Source organism: Lissotriton helveticus, chromosome 10, assembly GCF_964261635.1.
Source record: "Lissotriton helveticus chromosome 10, aLisHel1.1, whole genome shotgun sequence".
NCBI lineage: Eukaryota > Metazoa > Chordata > Amphibia > Caudata > Salamandridae > Lissotriton > Lissotriton helveticus.
This window is the reverse complement of record NC_136071.1, coordinates 27,163,044-27,177,754: the sequence shown is the minus strand read 5'-3', so window position 1 is coordinate 27,177,754 and position 14,711 is coordinate 27,163,044. Positions and strand designations below refer to the sequence as shown.

The 14,711-nt window shown below is 54.9% G+C and overlaps 1 protein-coding gene across 1 annotated transcript in view; it reads left to right on the top strand.

Annotated features, from left to right (window-relative positions):
* Positions 1-434: 434 nt before the first annotated feature.
* Positions 435-14,711, top strand: part of LOC144785803 (deoxyribonuclease-1-like 1) — a 57,843-nt gene continuing 43,566 nt past the window's right edge. Inside the window, exon 1 of the mRNA XM_078664633.1 lies at positions 435-497. The gene's annotated coding sequence lies outside the window, so the exon portion shown is untranslated. The remainder of the gene's footprint in view (positions 498-14,711) is intronic.

Here is a 14,711-nt window from a genome sequence, read left to right as displayed (position 1 = left end):
CAATACCCAAGGAATGTTAGAGCGGTTTGCACAGTTTGAAAATGCATGCGTGAGCAAGCACAGTGCATATTTCGATTTTTACCCAGACTTTCCATTGCATTTTGTAAACGTATTAACTTGTTACATGCACTGCTCTGAGCCATAAGCGTCAGAGGAGGGGGTAACGCGGTACTTGGGCGCGGCTCCTTCTGTCTGGCTCTCCCTCCCGCAGTCACTCCCCCTCCAGAGCCACACACAAGTCTCAGACTCAGCGGGGTGGGCGGGCAGAGGCTCTGATTGGACAGCCCATCGCCTTCTCCCATCTGATTTGTTACTTAGACGTCCAATCAGAGTGCCCGTGCGGCATGCGCGTGTCAGCTGCCAAGACGTCCATCATTCATATAAATACAATACGCGTGCGGCGCGCGGGGTCAGCGGCCGCGCACGCGCACTCTCCCTCCAGCCGGGACAAACCCTGGAGCGGCCCCGGGAGCGGAGGACCTGCGGCGGCTGCGGAGGTGAGACGGGGCCGGGGGAGAGGGGCGCCCGGCCGAAGGGACTGCAGGGCGGGGCAGAGGCCACCGCGCACCCGCTCCAAGGAGAGCATCGACTGGAGGCCGGCGGGGCTGGAGGGGGTCCCTCACACACCAGGCAGAGCGCGGGGCCTCGGAGGGGCCGGCAGGGCTGGGGCAGAGTTACGCTTGCAGGAGTGACCCTAAGGGTAGTATGGCTGGTGCAAAATGCTTGCAGGGGTGACTTAAGGACAGTAAGGCTGGGGCAGAGTCACGCATGTCACGCTTGCAGGAGTGACCCTAAGGGCTGTGAGGTTGGAACAGTCACTCATGTTACGCCTGCAGGAGGGACTCGAGAGGACAGTGAGGCTGGTGCAGATGTCACGCTTGCAGGAGGGACTCTAGAGGCAGTAAGGCTGGGGCAGATGTCACGCTTGCAGGAGGGACTCGAGAGGACAGTGAGGCTGGTGCAGAGTCACGCAGATGTCACGCTTGCAGGAGGGACTCCAAGGGCAGTGAGGCTGGTGCAGAGTCACGCAGATGTCACGCTTGCAGGAGGGACTCCAAGGGCAGTGAGGCTGGTGCAGTCACTCATTTCACGCTTGCAGGAGGGACTCCAAGGGCAGTGAGGCTGGTGCAGTCACTCATTTCACGCTTGCAGGAGGGACTCTAGAGGGCAATGAGGCTGGTGCAGAGTCCTGCAGATGTCACGCTTGCAGGAGGGACTCTAGAGGGCAGTGAGGCTGGTGCAGAGTCACGCAGATGTCACGCTTGCAGGAGGGACTCCAAGGGCAGTGAGGCTGGTGCAGTCACTCATGTCACGCTTGCAGGAGGGACCCTAAGGGCAGTGAGGCTGGTGCAGTCACTCATGTCACGCTTGCAAGAGTGACTAAAGGGCAGTAAGGATGGTGCAGAGTCACGCAGATGTCACGCTTGCGGGAGGGACTTTAAAGGGCTGGTACTGTTACTCTCGTGCCAGGCTTGCAGGAGTGACTCTAAAGGGTAGTAGGCTGGTGCAGAGTCACTCGTGTCATGCTTGCAGGAGTCACCCGAAGGGTAGTTAGGTTAGTGCGAAGTGGCTCGTGTCACGCTTGCAAGAAGAGTGACTCTTAAGGACGGAAAGGCTGATGCAGATGTCACGCTTGCAGGAGTCACTATAAAGGACTAGTAAGGCTAGTGCAGAGTCACTCATGTCCCGCGTGCAGGAGTGACTGTAGGACAGTGAGGCAGGTGCAGTCACTCATGTCACGCTTGCAAGAGTGACTATGAAAGCTAGTGAGGCTGGGGCAGAGTCCGTCACTCGTCACGCTGGAGGCACGTCTCTGGGTGTCTGGGAGGGCTGGGGCCAGTCAGTCACTGTCAGACAGGTTTGTTGGCGTCATGAAGGCCCCCCTTTAGCATCAGCGCCTTTGCATCTTCGGTGTCACCCCTTCATGTAAGAAAGGCTGTACTATATATAGATTTGCAATGACGTGTGTGCACTTCCCAATTTATGGTTCGGTTTTGGGCTGTGAGTTAAAGGACTCTGAACCCCCGGCTTTGAAGCCCAGCTCACCTGCTAGACCGCAGCATTGTGTGATCCTGGGCAGAAAGCTAGGGCTGAGATCACTATCTACCCAAAATAGGAGCGCTTCGAAACAAGAAGTATTGTGGGCGCTAAGAACCCGTCGACATTCACATGCACTGGTTGAAACGGTCAGAAAACCGTTAAACTCGTTAAGAGGCGGCGGCCGAGCTCTTTCCACTCGTGGAAACTCCATTTGAATGTCGCCCCCTCCTTCGGCGCCGAAACGAGGCCGCTCTGTACCCCCGGCCCCAGGGAGGGTCTAGCAATGAAGGGGCCCCAAGGAGGGTCTAGCAATGAAGGGGCCCCAGGGAGGGTCGAGCAATGAAGGGGCCCCAAGGAGGGTCGAGCAATGAAGGGGCCCCAAGGAGGGTCGAGCAATGAAGGGGCCCCAAGGAGGGTCGAGCAATGAAGGGGCCCCAGGGGAGGGTCGAGCAATGAAGGGGCCCCAGGGAGGGTCGAGCAATGAAGGGGCCCCAGGGAGGGTCGAGCAATGAAGGGGCCCCGGGGAGGGTCGAGCAATGAAGGGGCCCCAGGGGAGGGTCGAGCAATGAAGGGGCCCCAGGGAGGGTCGAGCAATGAAGGGGCCCCAGGGAGGGTCGAGCAATGAAGGGGCCCCAGGGAGGGTCGAGCAATGAAGGGGCCCCAGGGAGGGTCAAGCAATGAAGGGGCCCCAGGGAGGGTCTAGAAACCAGGGCCCCAGGGAGGGTCGAGCAATGAAGGGGCCCCAGGGAGGGTCGAGCAATGAAGGGGCCCCAAGGAGGGTCGAGCAATGAAGGGGCCCCAAGGAGGGTCGAGCAATGAAGGGGCCCCAAGGAGGGTCGAGCAATGAAGGGGCCCCAGGGGAGGGTCGAGCAATGAAGGGGCCCCAGGGGAGGGTCGAGCAATGAAGGGGCCCCAGGGGAGGGTCGAGCAATGAAGGGGCCCCGGGGAGGGTCGAGCAATGAAGGGGCCCCAGGGGAGGGTCGAGCAATGAAGGGGCCCCAGGGGAGGGTCGAGCAATGAAGGGGCCCCAGGGAGGGTCGAGCAATGAAGGGGCCCCAGGGAGGGTCGAGCAATGAAGGGGCCCCAGGGAGGGTCGAGCAATGAAGGGGCCCCAGGGAGGGTCTAGAAACCAGGGCCCCAGGGAGGGTCGAGCAATGAAGGGGCCCCAGGGAGGGTCGAGCAATGAAGGGGCCCCAGGGAGGGGCGAGCAATGAAGGGGCCCCAGGGAGGGTCGAGCAATGAAGGGGCCCCAGGGAGGGTCGAGCAATGAAGGGGCCCCAGGGAGGGTCGAGCAATGAAGGGGCCCCAGGGAGGGTCGAGCAATGAAGGGGCCCCAGGGAGGGTCTAGCAATGAAGGGGCCCCAGGGAGGGTCGAGCAATGAAGGGGCCCCAGGGAGGGTCGAGCAATGAAGGGGCCCCGGGGAGGGTCGAGCAATGAAGGGGCCCCGGGGAGGGTCGAGCAATGAAGGGGCCCCAGGGAGGGTCTAGAAACCAGGGCCCCAGGGAGGGTCGAGCAATGAAGGGGCCCCACGGGAGGGGGGGGGGGGTCTGGAAACCAGGGCCCCACGGGAGGGGGGGGGGTCTGGAAACCAGGGCCCCACGGGAGGGGGGGGTCTGGAAACCAGGGCCCCACGGGAGGGGGGGGTCTGGAAACCAGGGCCCGACGGGAGGGTCTGGAAACCAGGGCCCGACGGGAGGGTCTAGCAATGAAGGGGCCCCAGGGAGGGTCGAGCAATGAAGGGGCCCCAGGGAGGGTCGAGCAATGAAGGGGCCCCAGGGAGGGTCGAGCAATGAAGGGGCCCCAGGGAGGGTCGAGCAATGAAGGGGCCCCAGGGAGGGTCTAGAAACCAGGGCCCCAGGGAGGGTCGAGCAATGAAGGGGCCCCACGGGAGGGGGGGGGGTCTGGAAACCAGGGCCCCACGGGAGGGGGGGGGGGTCTGGAAACCAGGGCCCCACGGGGGGGGGTCTGGAAACCAGGGCCCCACGGGAGGGGGGGGGTCTGGAAACCAGGGCCCCACGGGAGGGGGGGGGGTCTGGAAACCAGGGCCCCACGGGAGGGGGGGGGGTCTGGAAACCAGGGCCCCACGGGAGTGGGGGGGGTCTGGAAACCAGGGCCCCACGGGAGGGGGGGGTCTGGAAACCAGGGCCCCACGGGAGGGGGGGGGTCTGGAAACCAGGGCCCCACGGGAGGGTCGAGCAATGAAGGGGCCCCAGGGAGGGTCGAGCAATGAAGGGGCCCCAGGGAGGGTCTGGAAACCAGGGCCCCAGGGAGGGTCGAGCAATGAAGGGGCCCCAGGGAGGGTCGAGCAATGAAGGGGCCCCAGGGAGGGTCGAGCAATGAAGGGGCCCCAGGGAGGGTCTGGAAACCAGGGCCCCAGGGAGGGTCTGGAAACCAGGGCCCCAGGGAGGGTCTGGAAACCAGGGCCCCAGGGAGGGTCAAGCAATGAAGGGGCCCCAGGGAGGATCTGGAAACCAGGGCCCCAGGAAGGGTCGAGCAATGAAGGGGCCCCAGGGAGGGTCGAGCAATGAAGGGGCCCCAGGGAGGGTCGAGCAATGGAGGGTCGAGCAATGAAGGGGCCCCAGGGGAGGGTCGAGCAATGAAGGGGCCCCAGGGGAGGGTCGAGCAATGAAGGGGCCCCAGGGGAGGGTCGAGCAATGAAGGGGCCCCAGGGGAGGGTCGAGCAATGAAGGGGCCCCAGGGGAGGGTCGAGCAATGAAGGGGCCCCAGGGGAGGGGGGTCTGGAAACCAGGGCCCCAGGGGAGGGGGGGGGGTCTGGAAACCAGGGCCCCACGGGAGGGGGGGGGTCTGGAAACCAGGGCCCCACGGGAGGGGGGGGGGTCTGGAAACCAGGGCCCCACGGGAGGGGGGGGGTCTGGAAACCAGGGCCCCACGGGAGGGGGGGGTCTGGAAACCAGGGCCCCACGGGAGGGGGGGGGTCTGGAAACCAGGGCCCCACGGGAGGGGGGGGGTCTGGAAACCAGGGCCCCACGGGAGGGGGGGGTCTGGAAACCAGGGCCCCACGGGAGGGGGGGGGTCTGGAAACCAGGGCCCCACGGGAGGGGGGGGGTCTGGAAACCAGGGCCCCACGGGAGGGGGGGGGGTCTGGAAACCAGGGCCCCACGGGAGGGGGGGGGGTCTGGAAACCAGGGCCCCACGGGAGGGGGGGGGTCTGGAAACCAGGGCCCCACGGGAGGGGGGGGGTCTGGAAACCAGGGCCCCACGGGAGGGGGGGGGTCTGGAAACCAGGGCCCCACGGGAGGGGGGGGTCTGGAAACCAGGGCCCCACGGGAGGGGGGGGGGTCTGGAAACCAGGGCCCCACGGGAGGGGGGGGGGGTCTGGAAACCAGGGCCCCACGGGAGGGGGGGTCTGGAAACAAGGGCCCCACGGGAGGGGGGGTCTGGAAACAAGGGCCCCACGGGAGGGGGGGCCTCTGGAAACCAGGGTCCCACGGGGGAGGGCCTCTGGAAACAAGGGCCCCACGGGGGGGTCTGGAAACTCTGGCCCCACTGGGGGTCGGACAATACGGTTTTCTGTTTCAAATTAGTTTTGGGGTGGGGGGGGAGTGGGAGGCAGTGGAACTAAGAGAGGTGGATGTTTAAGGATTTACGCCCCATTTCATACTATATTAGATTAGCTAAAGTAAGCATGCTGTGTCTTCGTTGTAGCTCCAAACAGACCAGCTTCGGGGCGCCTTTGCCTGGGAGCTGAAGTGCAATCACTTTCACGAAGCCAGGCTGCTGCAGTGTGAACTCCCTGTAGCGCCACATTTCCTTATGATGTGCTGCGCTATATTCGTGTATGTTCTACCATTCTGTATTGTATAATGCGTGCGTTCATATGGTGTAGCTCAAATGGAATTATATTTTGTTCTAATGTCTAGTAACATAGAACTGTTCCACTTCATGACTGTAAAGTAGGTGGTGTTAAGGATAAGCAGGACGCTGGTTGAAGGTTCATTAATTATTTATTTGGGTAAGTACAAATTAGGTAAAGGAGCGCCGGCCGGCAACCTCCGGTCATTCACTGTTCTCGGCGCGCAATGCGAGGATGCGCGTGCATCCGCCAACATGGCCGCCGCATGTCACGTCTACGTGACGTGCATAAACTAGAGCGCACACTACATATCTCCCCTTTTTTCCAAACTTTGCTGAGTCACTTACAGTTCAGTGTCCAACTCCAAATCTCGAAATCTGGAAGGTCTTACCACCTGCCTTCCACTCCTCGAAATCCTGATCGGGTTCTCCATAGTCTCTTGGCTGTGCCTCTCATGGCCTTCTGCTCCTTCACTCATAGCTCCACCTTCATTCATGCTTCTCTCCGATATGTCAATTCCTGTTCCTTCACTCCCGTTCTCTTCTTCTTCTCTTTCCGTCCCAGCTCCTACTCCGTCTTGCTGCTCACTGGTACCTTGTCTCCTCTCTTCGTTCGAATCATCCGTGTCTTCCCATTCAGTTCCATGTTGCTCCCAGCCCAAAACTTTGTTGCACCTGGCCATGCGGTCCTGGGACCACACATTCCCATCACTCAGCAGGGCCGCTCGATCATACACTTCCACCACTTGCATCGGCTTGCTGTACTTGCTGTCTCCTTTCTTCTGTAGAGTGGCTAACTTCACTCGCACCCACTCTCCTTCTTCCAGGCTTGTCCTTTTAACATTCCTTCGTTTATTGTAATGATTGCTGTAAATTGTCTGTGCTCTTTCCAGGTTGGCCCGCACCACTGCAGGGGACCATTCGCTGGTGACGATCTTTTCCTTCCAGATCCTGTTGTCATGCGTGAATGGTTCACGCCCCCTCAGTATTTGGAATGGGCTGTACCCCGTGCCAGTGGGGGTTATTCTGTAGGCCCACACCATGTTCTCCAGCGCTTTCTCCCAATTTTGTTCACTTGATATGGCGGCTTGTATGGCTCCCATCACCACCCTGTTAAATCGCTCCACTAAGCCGTTACCGGCCGGATGGTAGATTGCCGTGTGTTTGACAGTGATGCCATTTCTTTGCATGAACTTGTTCCACCTATCCGACGTGAACTGGGGCCCATTGTCACTCAAGATCGATTTGGGTATTCCTTCCCTAGTGAAGGTCTCTGACAGAAACTTTATGATGTTTTCCGTGTCCATGGACTCGTCCACTCTCAACTCCGGCCACTTTGAATATCGGTCCATGAGTACACACACATACTTCTGTGTGCCTTGGTCATCTAGGACAGGTCCCAAAATGTCCACAGATAGTTCTTCCCACGGGTTAGAAGGAAGGTCAAACTTCCCTATCGCTGGCCTCAAAGGTTTTAAGGTCTTGTCTGCCCGTTGACATTGCGGACACCTTGGGGGAATCACCTTGTCTCCTCTGTAAACGAATACCCCCTTGTCTCCTACCGACAGTTCTTCCCGCACTTCATAGTACGGCCTGAGGCTCGCCTTCACGTTCCTTTTATCTGGCCATCCTTGTACAATGTGCACCTTTACTTCCTTCATGTCAGTGTCCTCCTCGTATGACTCTGGCCATTCTTGTTGGCTAATTAATTTCTCTTGGTCTTCTATGAGAGCTACCAACTCTCCCCCGTCTGCAGGGTCTTCCTCTCCAGGCTCCATGGCGGATGCCCTACTCAGGTAATCCGCTACTCGGTTTCGGTTCCCAGGGATATACTCCACGTCATACCTGAACTCAAGTAGTTTTAGGGACATTTTGGATATCCTGGGGGTGGCACTGGCGTGTCCACTCGATGTTAGCACCTTCACCAATGGCTTGTGATCTGTTTTGAGTAGGAAACGTGTTCCCCACAGAAATTGCCGGAATCTCGTCATGGCCCATACCACCACCAGCATCTCCTTCTCAATCACGCTGTATTTCCTCTCTGTGTCCGTCAATGCTCTGGATGCAAAACTGATTGTCTCCATTTCCCCTCTTCCTCTGTCTTGCATGAGTACAGCGCCCAGGCCCTTGTCACTGGCGTCAGTCGTCAGTACGGTGTTGCCTTGTGGGTCGTAACCCTTGAGAGGAACTGCTCCTGTAACATCCTTTTTGATAGTCTCGAACTCTGCTTGGGCTTCTGGTGTCCACTGGAACACAGTGCTTTCCCTGGTTAGCAGCCTCATGTTGTGGGTCTTAGAGGCGAAGTGTACCACGAATTTGCTGTAGTACTCCGCCATCCCCAAGAACGACCTGACCTCTTCCTTGTTCCTGGGGGGCGGTGCATCCGCGATGGCCTTTACGTTTTCAGACTTGGGTGTAACGCCTTGTTGTCCGATCTCATGTCCTAGGTATGTTACTGATTGTAGGCCCAACCGGCACTTTGTCCACTCCGCTGTAAGGCCCTTGTTCTCCAGCGTTTGTAACACGTTCCTCAGCTTCTGATCGTGGTCCTGTCTGTCACGCCCCATCACCAGGATGTCGTCCTGGAAATACTGGACATCCTTGCAGTCCCTGAATAGTTGGTGCATCATTTTCTGGAAAACTGCAGCCGCCGAGGCCAGCCCGAACGGCATACGACAGAACTGGTAACACCCAAACGGGGTGATGAAGGATGTAAGGCTTTTACTGTCCGGGTGGAGTGCTATTTGGTGATAGGCCGATGTCAAGTCAATGGTGGAGTACCACCTTACTCCTCTGGTCTTTGCCAACATTTCTTCGATTCTGGGGAGGGGAAATTTCTCCACCACAATATTTTTATTCAGTTCTCTCAGGTCCACACAGAGCCGGACCTTCCCATTAGGCTTCATTACGACCACTAAGGGCGCCAACCATTCTGCACATGTTATCGGTTCTATTATTCCCTTCTTTTCCAACTCTTGGAGCTCTTTCTGGACCGCATCTCTTACCGCGATCGGTACATTCCTCACTTTGTGAGCTACCGGGATGGCCCCTTCCTTGAGCACGATCTTGTGTTGGAATTTTTCCATCCGTCCCACCGTGCCTCCAAACACTTTTGGGTAGTTCTCCTTCCACTTCAGGTCCGGCCATTCCTCTTGCTCCGTGAGCAATATTTGTTCTTTGCCTCCTGGATCCAGCTTTATTCCTAGGTCGCCCTGGTCTAGCCATCCTAGGACGGAGGGTCCTTTCTCTGCAATGTACAGCTTGCACCATGCTGATCGGCCCCTGAATTCGAACAACAGACGTCGGAACCCCACCATTGGAATGCGGTCGCCATTGTAAGTGACCGGCCGAATGTCTAATTTCTCCAACTCTGGGACCAACTGGGGTCTGAACGTTTCTTCCCACACTGCACGTTGGACAATGGTGAATGGGGATCCGGTGTCTGCCACCACCGTGATGGTGATCCCGCCCATAGACATGTCTAGGGTGGGTTTTGTGGATTTCTTCCCTTCTACACTCAGTACCTGGTCGTAAATGCATAGGACGGTAACCACCTCTTCCTCTGCAACCTCCTCCAGGTCTTCTTCGCCTTGATCGATGCATTTCACCATTCCCTTGGGATGTTTCTTCCTACACACCTTCTCATAGTGGCCTAAGATGCCACAGTGTAGGCACTTAGCTCTGAACGCTGGACATCTTCTATCGCGTGCGTCATGGGACCAACTGCCGCATCTGTAGCACGATTTCTTGCTGTCATTGCCTGTTTGCTTTCCTTGCCATCTGTTTGTTCCTTTGGCTGCTGGGTCTTTGCTTCTCTGGTCCTTGCGGTGGTCTCCCTCTTGTATCCTGTTCACCATCATTGGGGTGGCTACGTCTTTCTTGGTTGCGTCGGCGCACCTCCTTGCGAGTTCCGCCCTCTTTACGATGACCATTACATCTTTGAGCGTGGTGTCGCCGCTTGCCCATAGTTTGTCTTGGACGTTTGTGCTCGTCGTATGCATCACAATCTGATCCTTTATGAATTCGTCTTCCCACAGTGCATATTTACACGGGGCAGCTAGCTTCCTCAAAGCCGCCACGTATTCTTCTATGTTTTCTCCAGCCCGTTGTTTTCTCTGCTGGAAGTTAAACCTGTCCACTGACACACATATAGTGGGGCGATACCGTTCGTCCAGATCTTCCAATGCATGGGCATATACATCCTTATCGGAGTCTTCTCTCTTTTTGGGCACCAGACTTTTGTAAATCCTGAGACCTTCCGGTCCCAGGTTCAGTAACAGGATACGTTTCTTCCTCTGGGGGGTGAATGTTTCTTCATTTTCGTCCTCCAGGACCCCAATGAAATTATCGATGTATTCTTTCCAATCCTCCCACTTCATCAGGGGATCCCCAGGTTTCGGTAGAAATTGCACTGGTGCAATTGCATAGCCTGCTGGCGTGCTCATTCTCACCTCCTTGATCGCTGTCGCTTTGACGTCCTTGCTGGTGGGACTCCCCGGGGTGCTGTCCTTCACTTCCGTAATGGTGTCCTCCTGGGGACTCTTATATCTGGTCCCCACCTCCTCTTCCTTGGTAGCCAGCGCTGTTCCTCCCAGTCGCTGTGGCGTGGGATGGTCTGCACTGTGGGCTTATCTACTGTGGGGCGTAGTGCTGCCTCTCCGGCCCCTGCGCTGCCTCTCCGGCCCCTGCGCCGCCTCTTGGGTGGCCTTGGCTCTGCCACGCTCCTCAGACCTTCCTGTACCTTAGTGGGCTCCGCCGTTCCCCTTATGCCACTGGCCAGCTGGGCTACGTGGGGCAGCTCTGCGCTGTGGCTGGAGGGCTGCCTACCCTGCTGCTGCCCTCGTGGGGGGTCCGTGTTTTCTTCCTTCCGAAATCGTCGGCTGGAGCCTCCCGACCTCGTCGCCACTGTAAAGTAGGTGGTGTTAAGGATAAGCAGGACGCTGGTTGAAGGTTCATTAATTATTTATTTGGGTAAGTACAAATTAGGTAAAGGAGCGCCGGCCGGCAACCTCCGGTCATTCACTGTTCTCGGCGCGCAATGCGGGGATGCGTGCGCATCCGCCAACATGGCCGCCGCACGTCACGTCTACGTGACGTGCATAAACTAGAGCGCACACTACAATGACGTAAAAACATATCATGGAAAGTTCAAAAACCACGCAGCACGCGACTCTATCACCACAGATAAAGCTCCGTAGCATTCAATCCCATATACTCATGCGCTTTCACACTATTACCTTAGAATAAAGTATGACATAGCATGGCCTGACGTCACACAACATTCATGCACTGCACGCACTAAAAGACAAATGGAAAGAGGACGTGGGGACACCGATTGGCGATGGAGCCTGGCTTTTAGATGGCGTCCAGAAGGTCTCCAGGAATGCACGTTTTACATTGATCAACTTCTGTTTAATTCCTAGGGCCATATTTTACCCCCGGCAAGATTAACACATTTGTCCCCGCATGGCGAGGCTACGTCCCCCAAAAGTCCTACACACTCACTCCTCCATTTCTTGTGCGCTTGTTTCTTCTTCACCGGTACCAGTGCTTAATTTGTGCGGTGGTTTCCGGTGTTCGGCACTTGATTGTCAACACCAGCACTTGTCACAGTCTGCCACATGGTGGCGCAGTTTGTCTGATTTAGGGATTAACACAACAACAGTTGTTTATTAATTCACTATGCATTCAAATTACTGATACCCAAGCCATTATTATAGGTTTGGGGGCTAGAATAGCTTGGATTTTCACACTTGTAGGAGTGTGGTGCTTAGTAGTTGTGTTGGTACTGGCATTCGCATAATAGGAGTACTCCAGGACTGATCCTTGGAGCAGGGGACTAAGCGGCTTGTCCTAAGTGTGGATAGCAGATGAATGCACACTAGCACCGATGAAAGTGCTGCCCCCTCCCCCCCCCCCCCCCCCCCCGGTGGAAGGGATATCCCCCCCTCACAAACTGGGAATACATTGGTCCAGTGTGGGTGACAGCCCTGCTGGCATAAGCTGCTTGTGCCCACTCCACACAGGCGTATCTTTGTGATAAAACTGCCCTATTCCTGTGGGGCTGGCATCCACCAATAGCCTTGTTTCTTTCATTGGATTAAAGTGGGCCAGGGTGGTCCCTGCTGTCAGTGCATCTTTGGTGTTCTGCAAAGATGCACCATCATCTTCCTCCCACACACAGGTGATAAATTATTTTGTAAGTTCCCGAAGAGGAGCGGTGAGGGCAGTCATGTTTTTGATGAAACACCCTCAATAGTTCACCATGCCCATGATGCTTCTTACTTCGGGCACGGAGGTCGTGGCAGGTGTTGATATGTCCTTCACCTTGGCAGGGTTGGGGGCCAGTCACTCTCCTGCAAAGTGGTACCCAAAGGGGCTGATCTGCCTCAGAAGCTCACAATTCTCTCAGTGGAGGGTATGAGCACTGCTAGAGTCTCTTGAGTACCTTCCAAAGGTGGGTGGGCTGCAACTTCATGGTTGAGCATAGACCAAAATGATGTTGCTTACATCGATAACCCCGGTTAGACCTCATAGGACTTCCCATAAGGTGCTCTGGAAGACCTCTGCAGCACTGGATACTAACCAATAGTCTTTTGTATCTGCTGAGTTGTGGAGAGTAGAGATATATGTAGTAGTAGTATATGTAGTAGACATTTGTACTTGCTACCATTCCTATGAGTTTAGAGTTTATCCGTTTGTGTCTCTTCCTTTAGTGACTTTACAATTTGCAGTTTTTTTGTGTGTATCTCTTCGTTGTGTGACTTTACAACTTGTACATTTGCAAGTTTTTCAACACCTTCGGGTAATGTTCGTTCTATATAAAATCGCATTAAATAAATAAATACAAATAAAAAAGGTGGTAATGTACAGGGACTCCAGATCCAACAAGAATTGGCGATACCAGAGGTCCATATTGGAGAATCAGCAGGACCTTGTTGTTTCACTTTAGTGTCTTTCCAGTCAGGTTGGCAGATTTGGGAGAGGTATCTCTACGCAAAGCCTCACCCCCACTGGTTGCTTGTGGGTGGGTCACAACAATTGATGACAGCCAGAGAGTGGGGCCATCCACTCTTTCAATGATGTCCTCCTCTTCAAATGTCCGGAGTTCTGCTTTGGGAGAAATCTGGAACGCCACACAACGGTGTCGCAAAGCCATGGGTTGCACTGACTGGTCAAAGTGGAATTTCAGCATTCTCTGCTTCAGGCATCCAATCCCAAGAAAGAGTTCTTTAAAGGGTCTTGGTGAACGCACCCCCCTGTATGAACTGCCCTGAGATCTCCATTCTGTGACATAAAGTGCACGTGTTGCAGAGCTCCTTCAGTCGGCTTTAGAAAGTGTCCACAGACTCATCGGGGCTTTGCTTAGTTTAACAAAGGAGGCATCTTTCTAGTTTGGATTAGCCATAGGCTGAAAATGAGACAGCTTCCTAATGTATCATAAAAGACCTGGGGTCCTATTTCCAACAGTTTACGTAATAATTTGTAAATTTCCTTCCCTGCTAGGTGAAGAAGGAAAACCGCGTTTACAACGCGGGGATTACATCGTGATGCTATTACATTGCGGTTTTTACAACGAGTTGCGCTGGATGGCGCTCTAGGACAAGGAATAGTATAATTTACTATCCAACACCTCCCCTACTGTACGTAGACAGGAGTAGTATAATTTACTATTCCAACTCCAAAGGGCAGCGCCCTACAACGCAAGTCGTTGTAACAACTTGCGTTGTAAAAACCGCGATGTAGTGTACCGCAATGTAAATGTATGCGTTGTAACATCATACATCCGGTGAAGCATAGGGCATTTATTTGCCCTCCACTCTGTGGACGCAAAGTACAGTGTAAGCCTTTCAACCTTCTGTGTTTACTCTGGTGCTTGTGCAGATGGCGCCCTTACAAATTACTTATTGGCCAAGATGGACGCCCTGGAGCTCGAGTCGTTGGCTCTGTGCTTTACCAGTAGTGTGGGGTCGGTCACACACTGCTTCAGGTCCCGCCACAACCACTGCAGCCAGATGTTCAGAGTTCTTTTCGCCTCCGCTGCGCCCTAGTGGAGTCTCTTTGGTTGTCTGGCAAAATATCGTCTACAGAAATATTGTGACACTGTGATATATATTGAAATTATCGTCCACAAAATATTAAATTGCCATGCTTTGTATGTAAACTACAAAAGTATCTTTAAATTATAGTTCCTATCACATTGCTTTGTCAGTGCTTTAGTAAACCAGTAGTGTCAACTTGCTCAGACTGAGTATCTGAGTGGTGGAGTTTCCAGAAGTGTGACCTTCTCCCACCAAGGCCGTTTCACTCCTTTACTACATCAAGTAGCATCTGCTCGCCCCAGTAAAGCCTTTTCGGTGCTGGTATATGAACTTGTTAATTATTACACACTGTTTTTCATTTTCCTTTTTTACGATTTCATTTTACAACCTGCTATTTTAATGCTAAAACATGTTAGTAGTGACTTGCGGGTTGAATTCGAGTTGCACCGGTGGTACCAGTTCTCTCAAGGTTTAGGAGCACATGTATCAAGCTAAATTGCGATCGCAAACGCTAAAATTCGCTGAATTTCAGCGTTTGCAATCGTAATTTAGCTGTGTGCAATGTATGAGAAAGAAACCCACTCGCAAAATAAGGAATTGCAAAATTTGCGATTCCCTATTTTGCGATTGCATTTAAGGAATCGCAAATTGTGATTCCTTAAATGCTATGTAGGAAGCACATAAGTGTGATTTGGCCGTAAGGTAGCACAAATTACCACCAACTTCAAGTTGGTGGTAATTTGTGATTTCTTTGAAAAATTCATTTTTTTGCATTTTACAAAGTGCCATGTGACGCACATACATGCCCTTAGAGC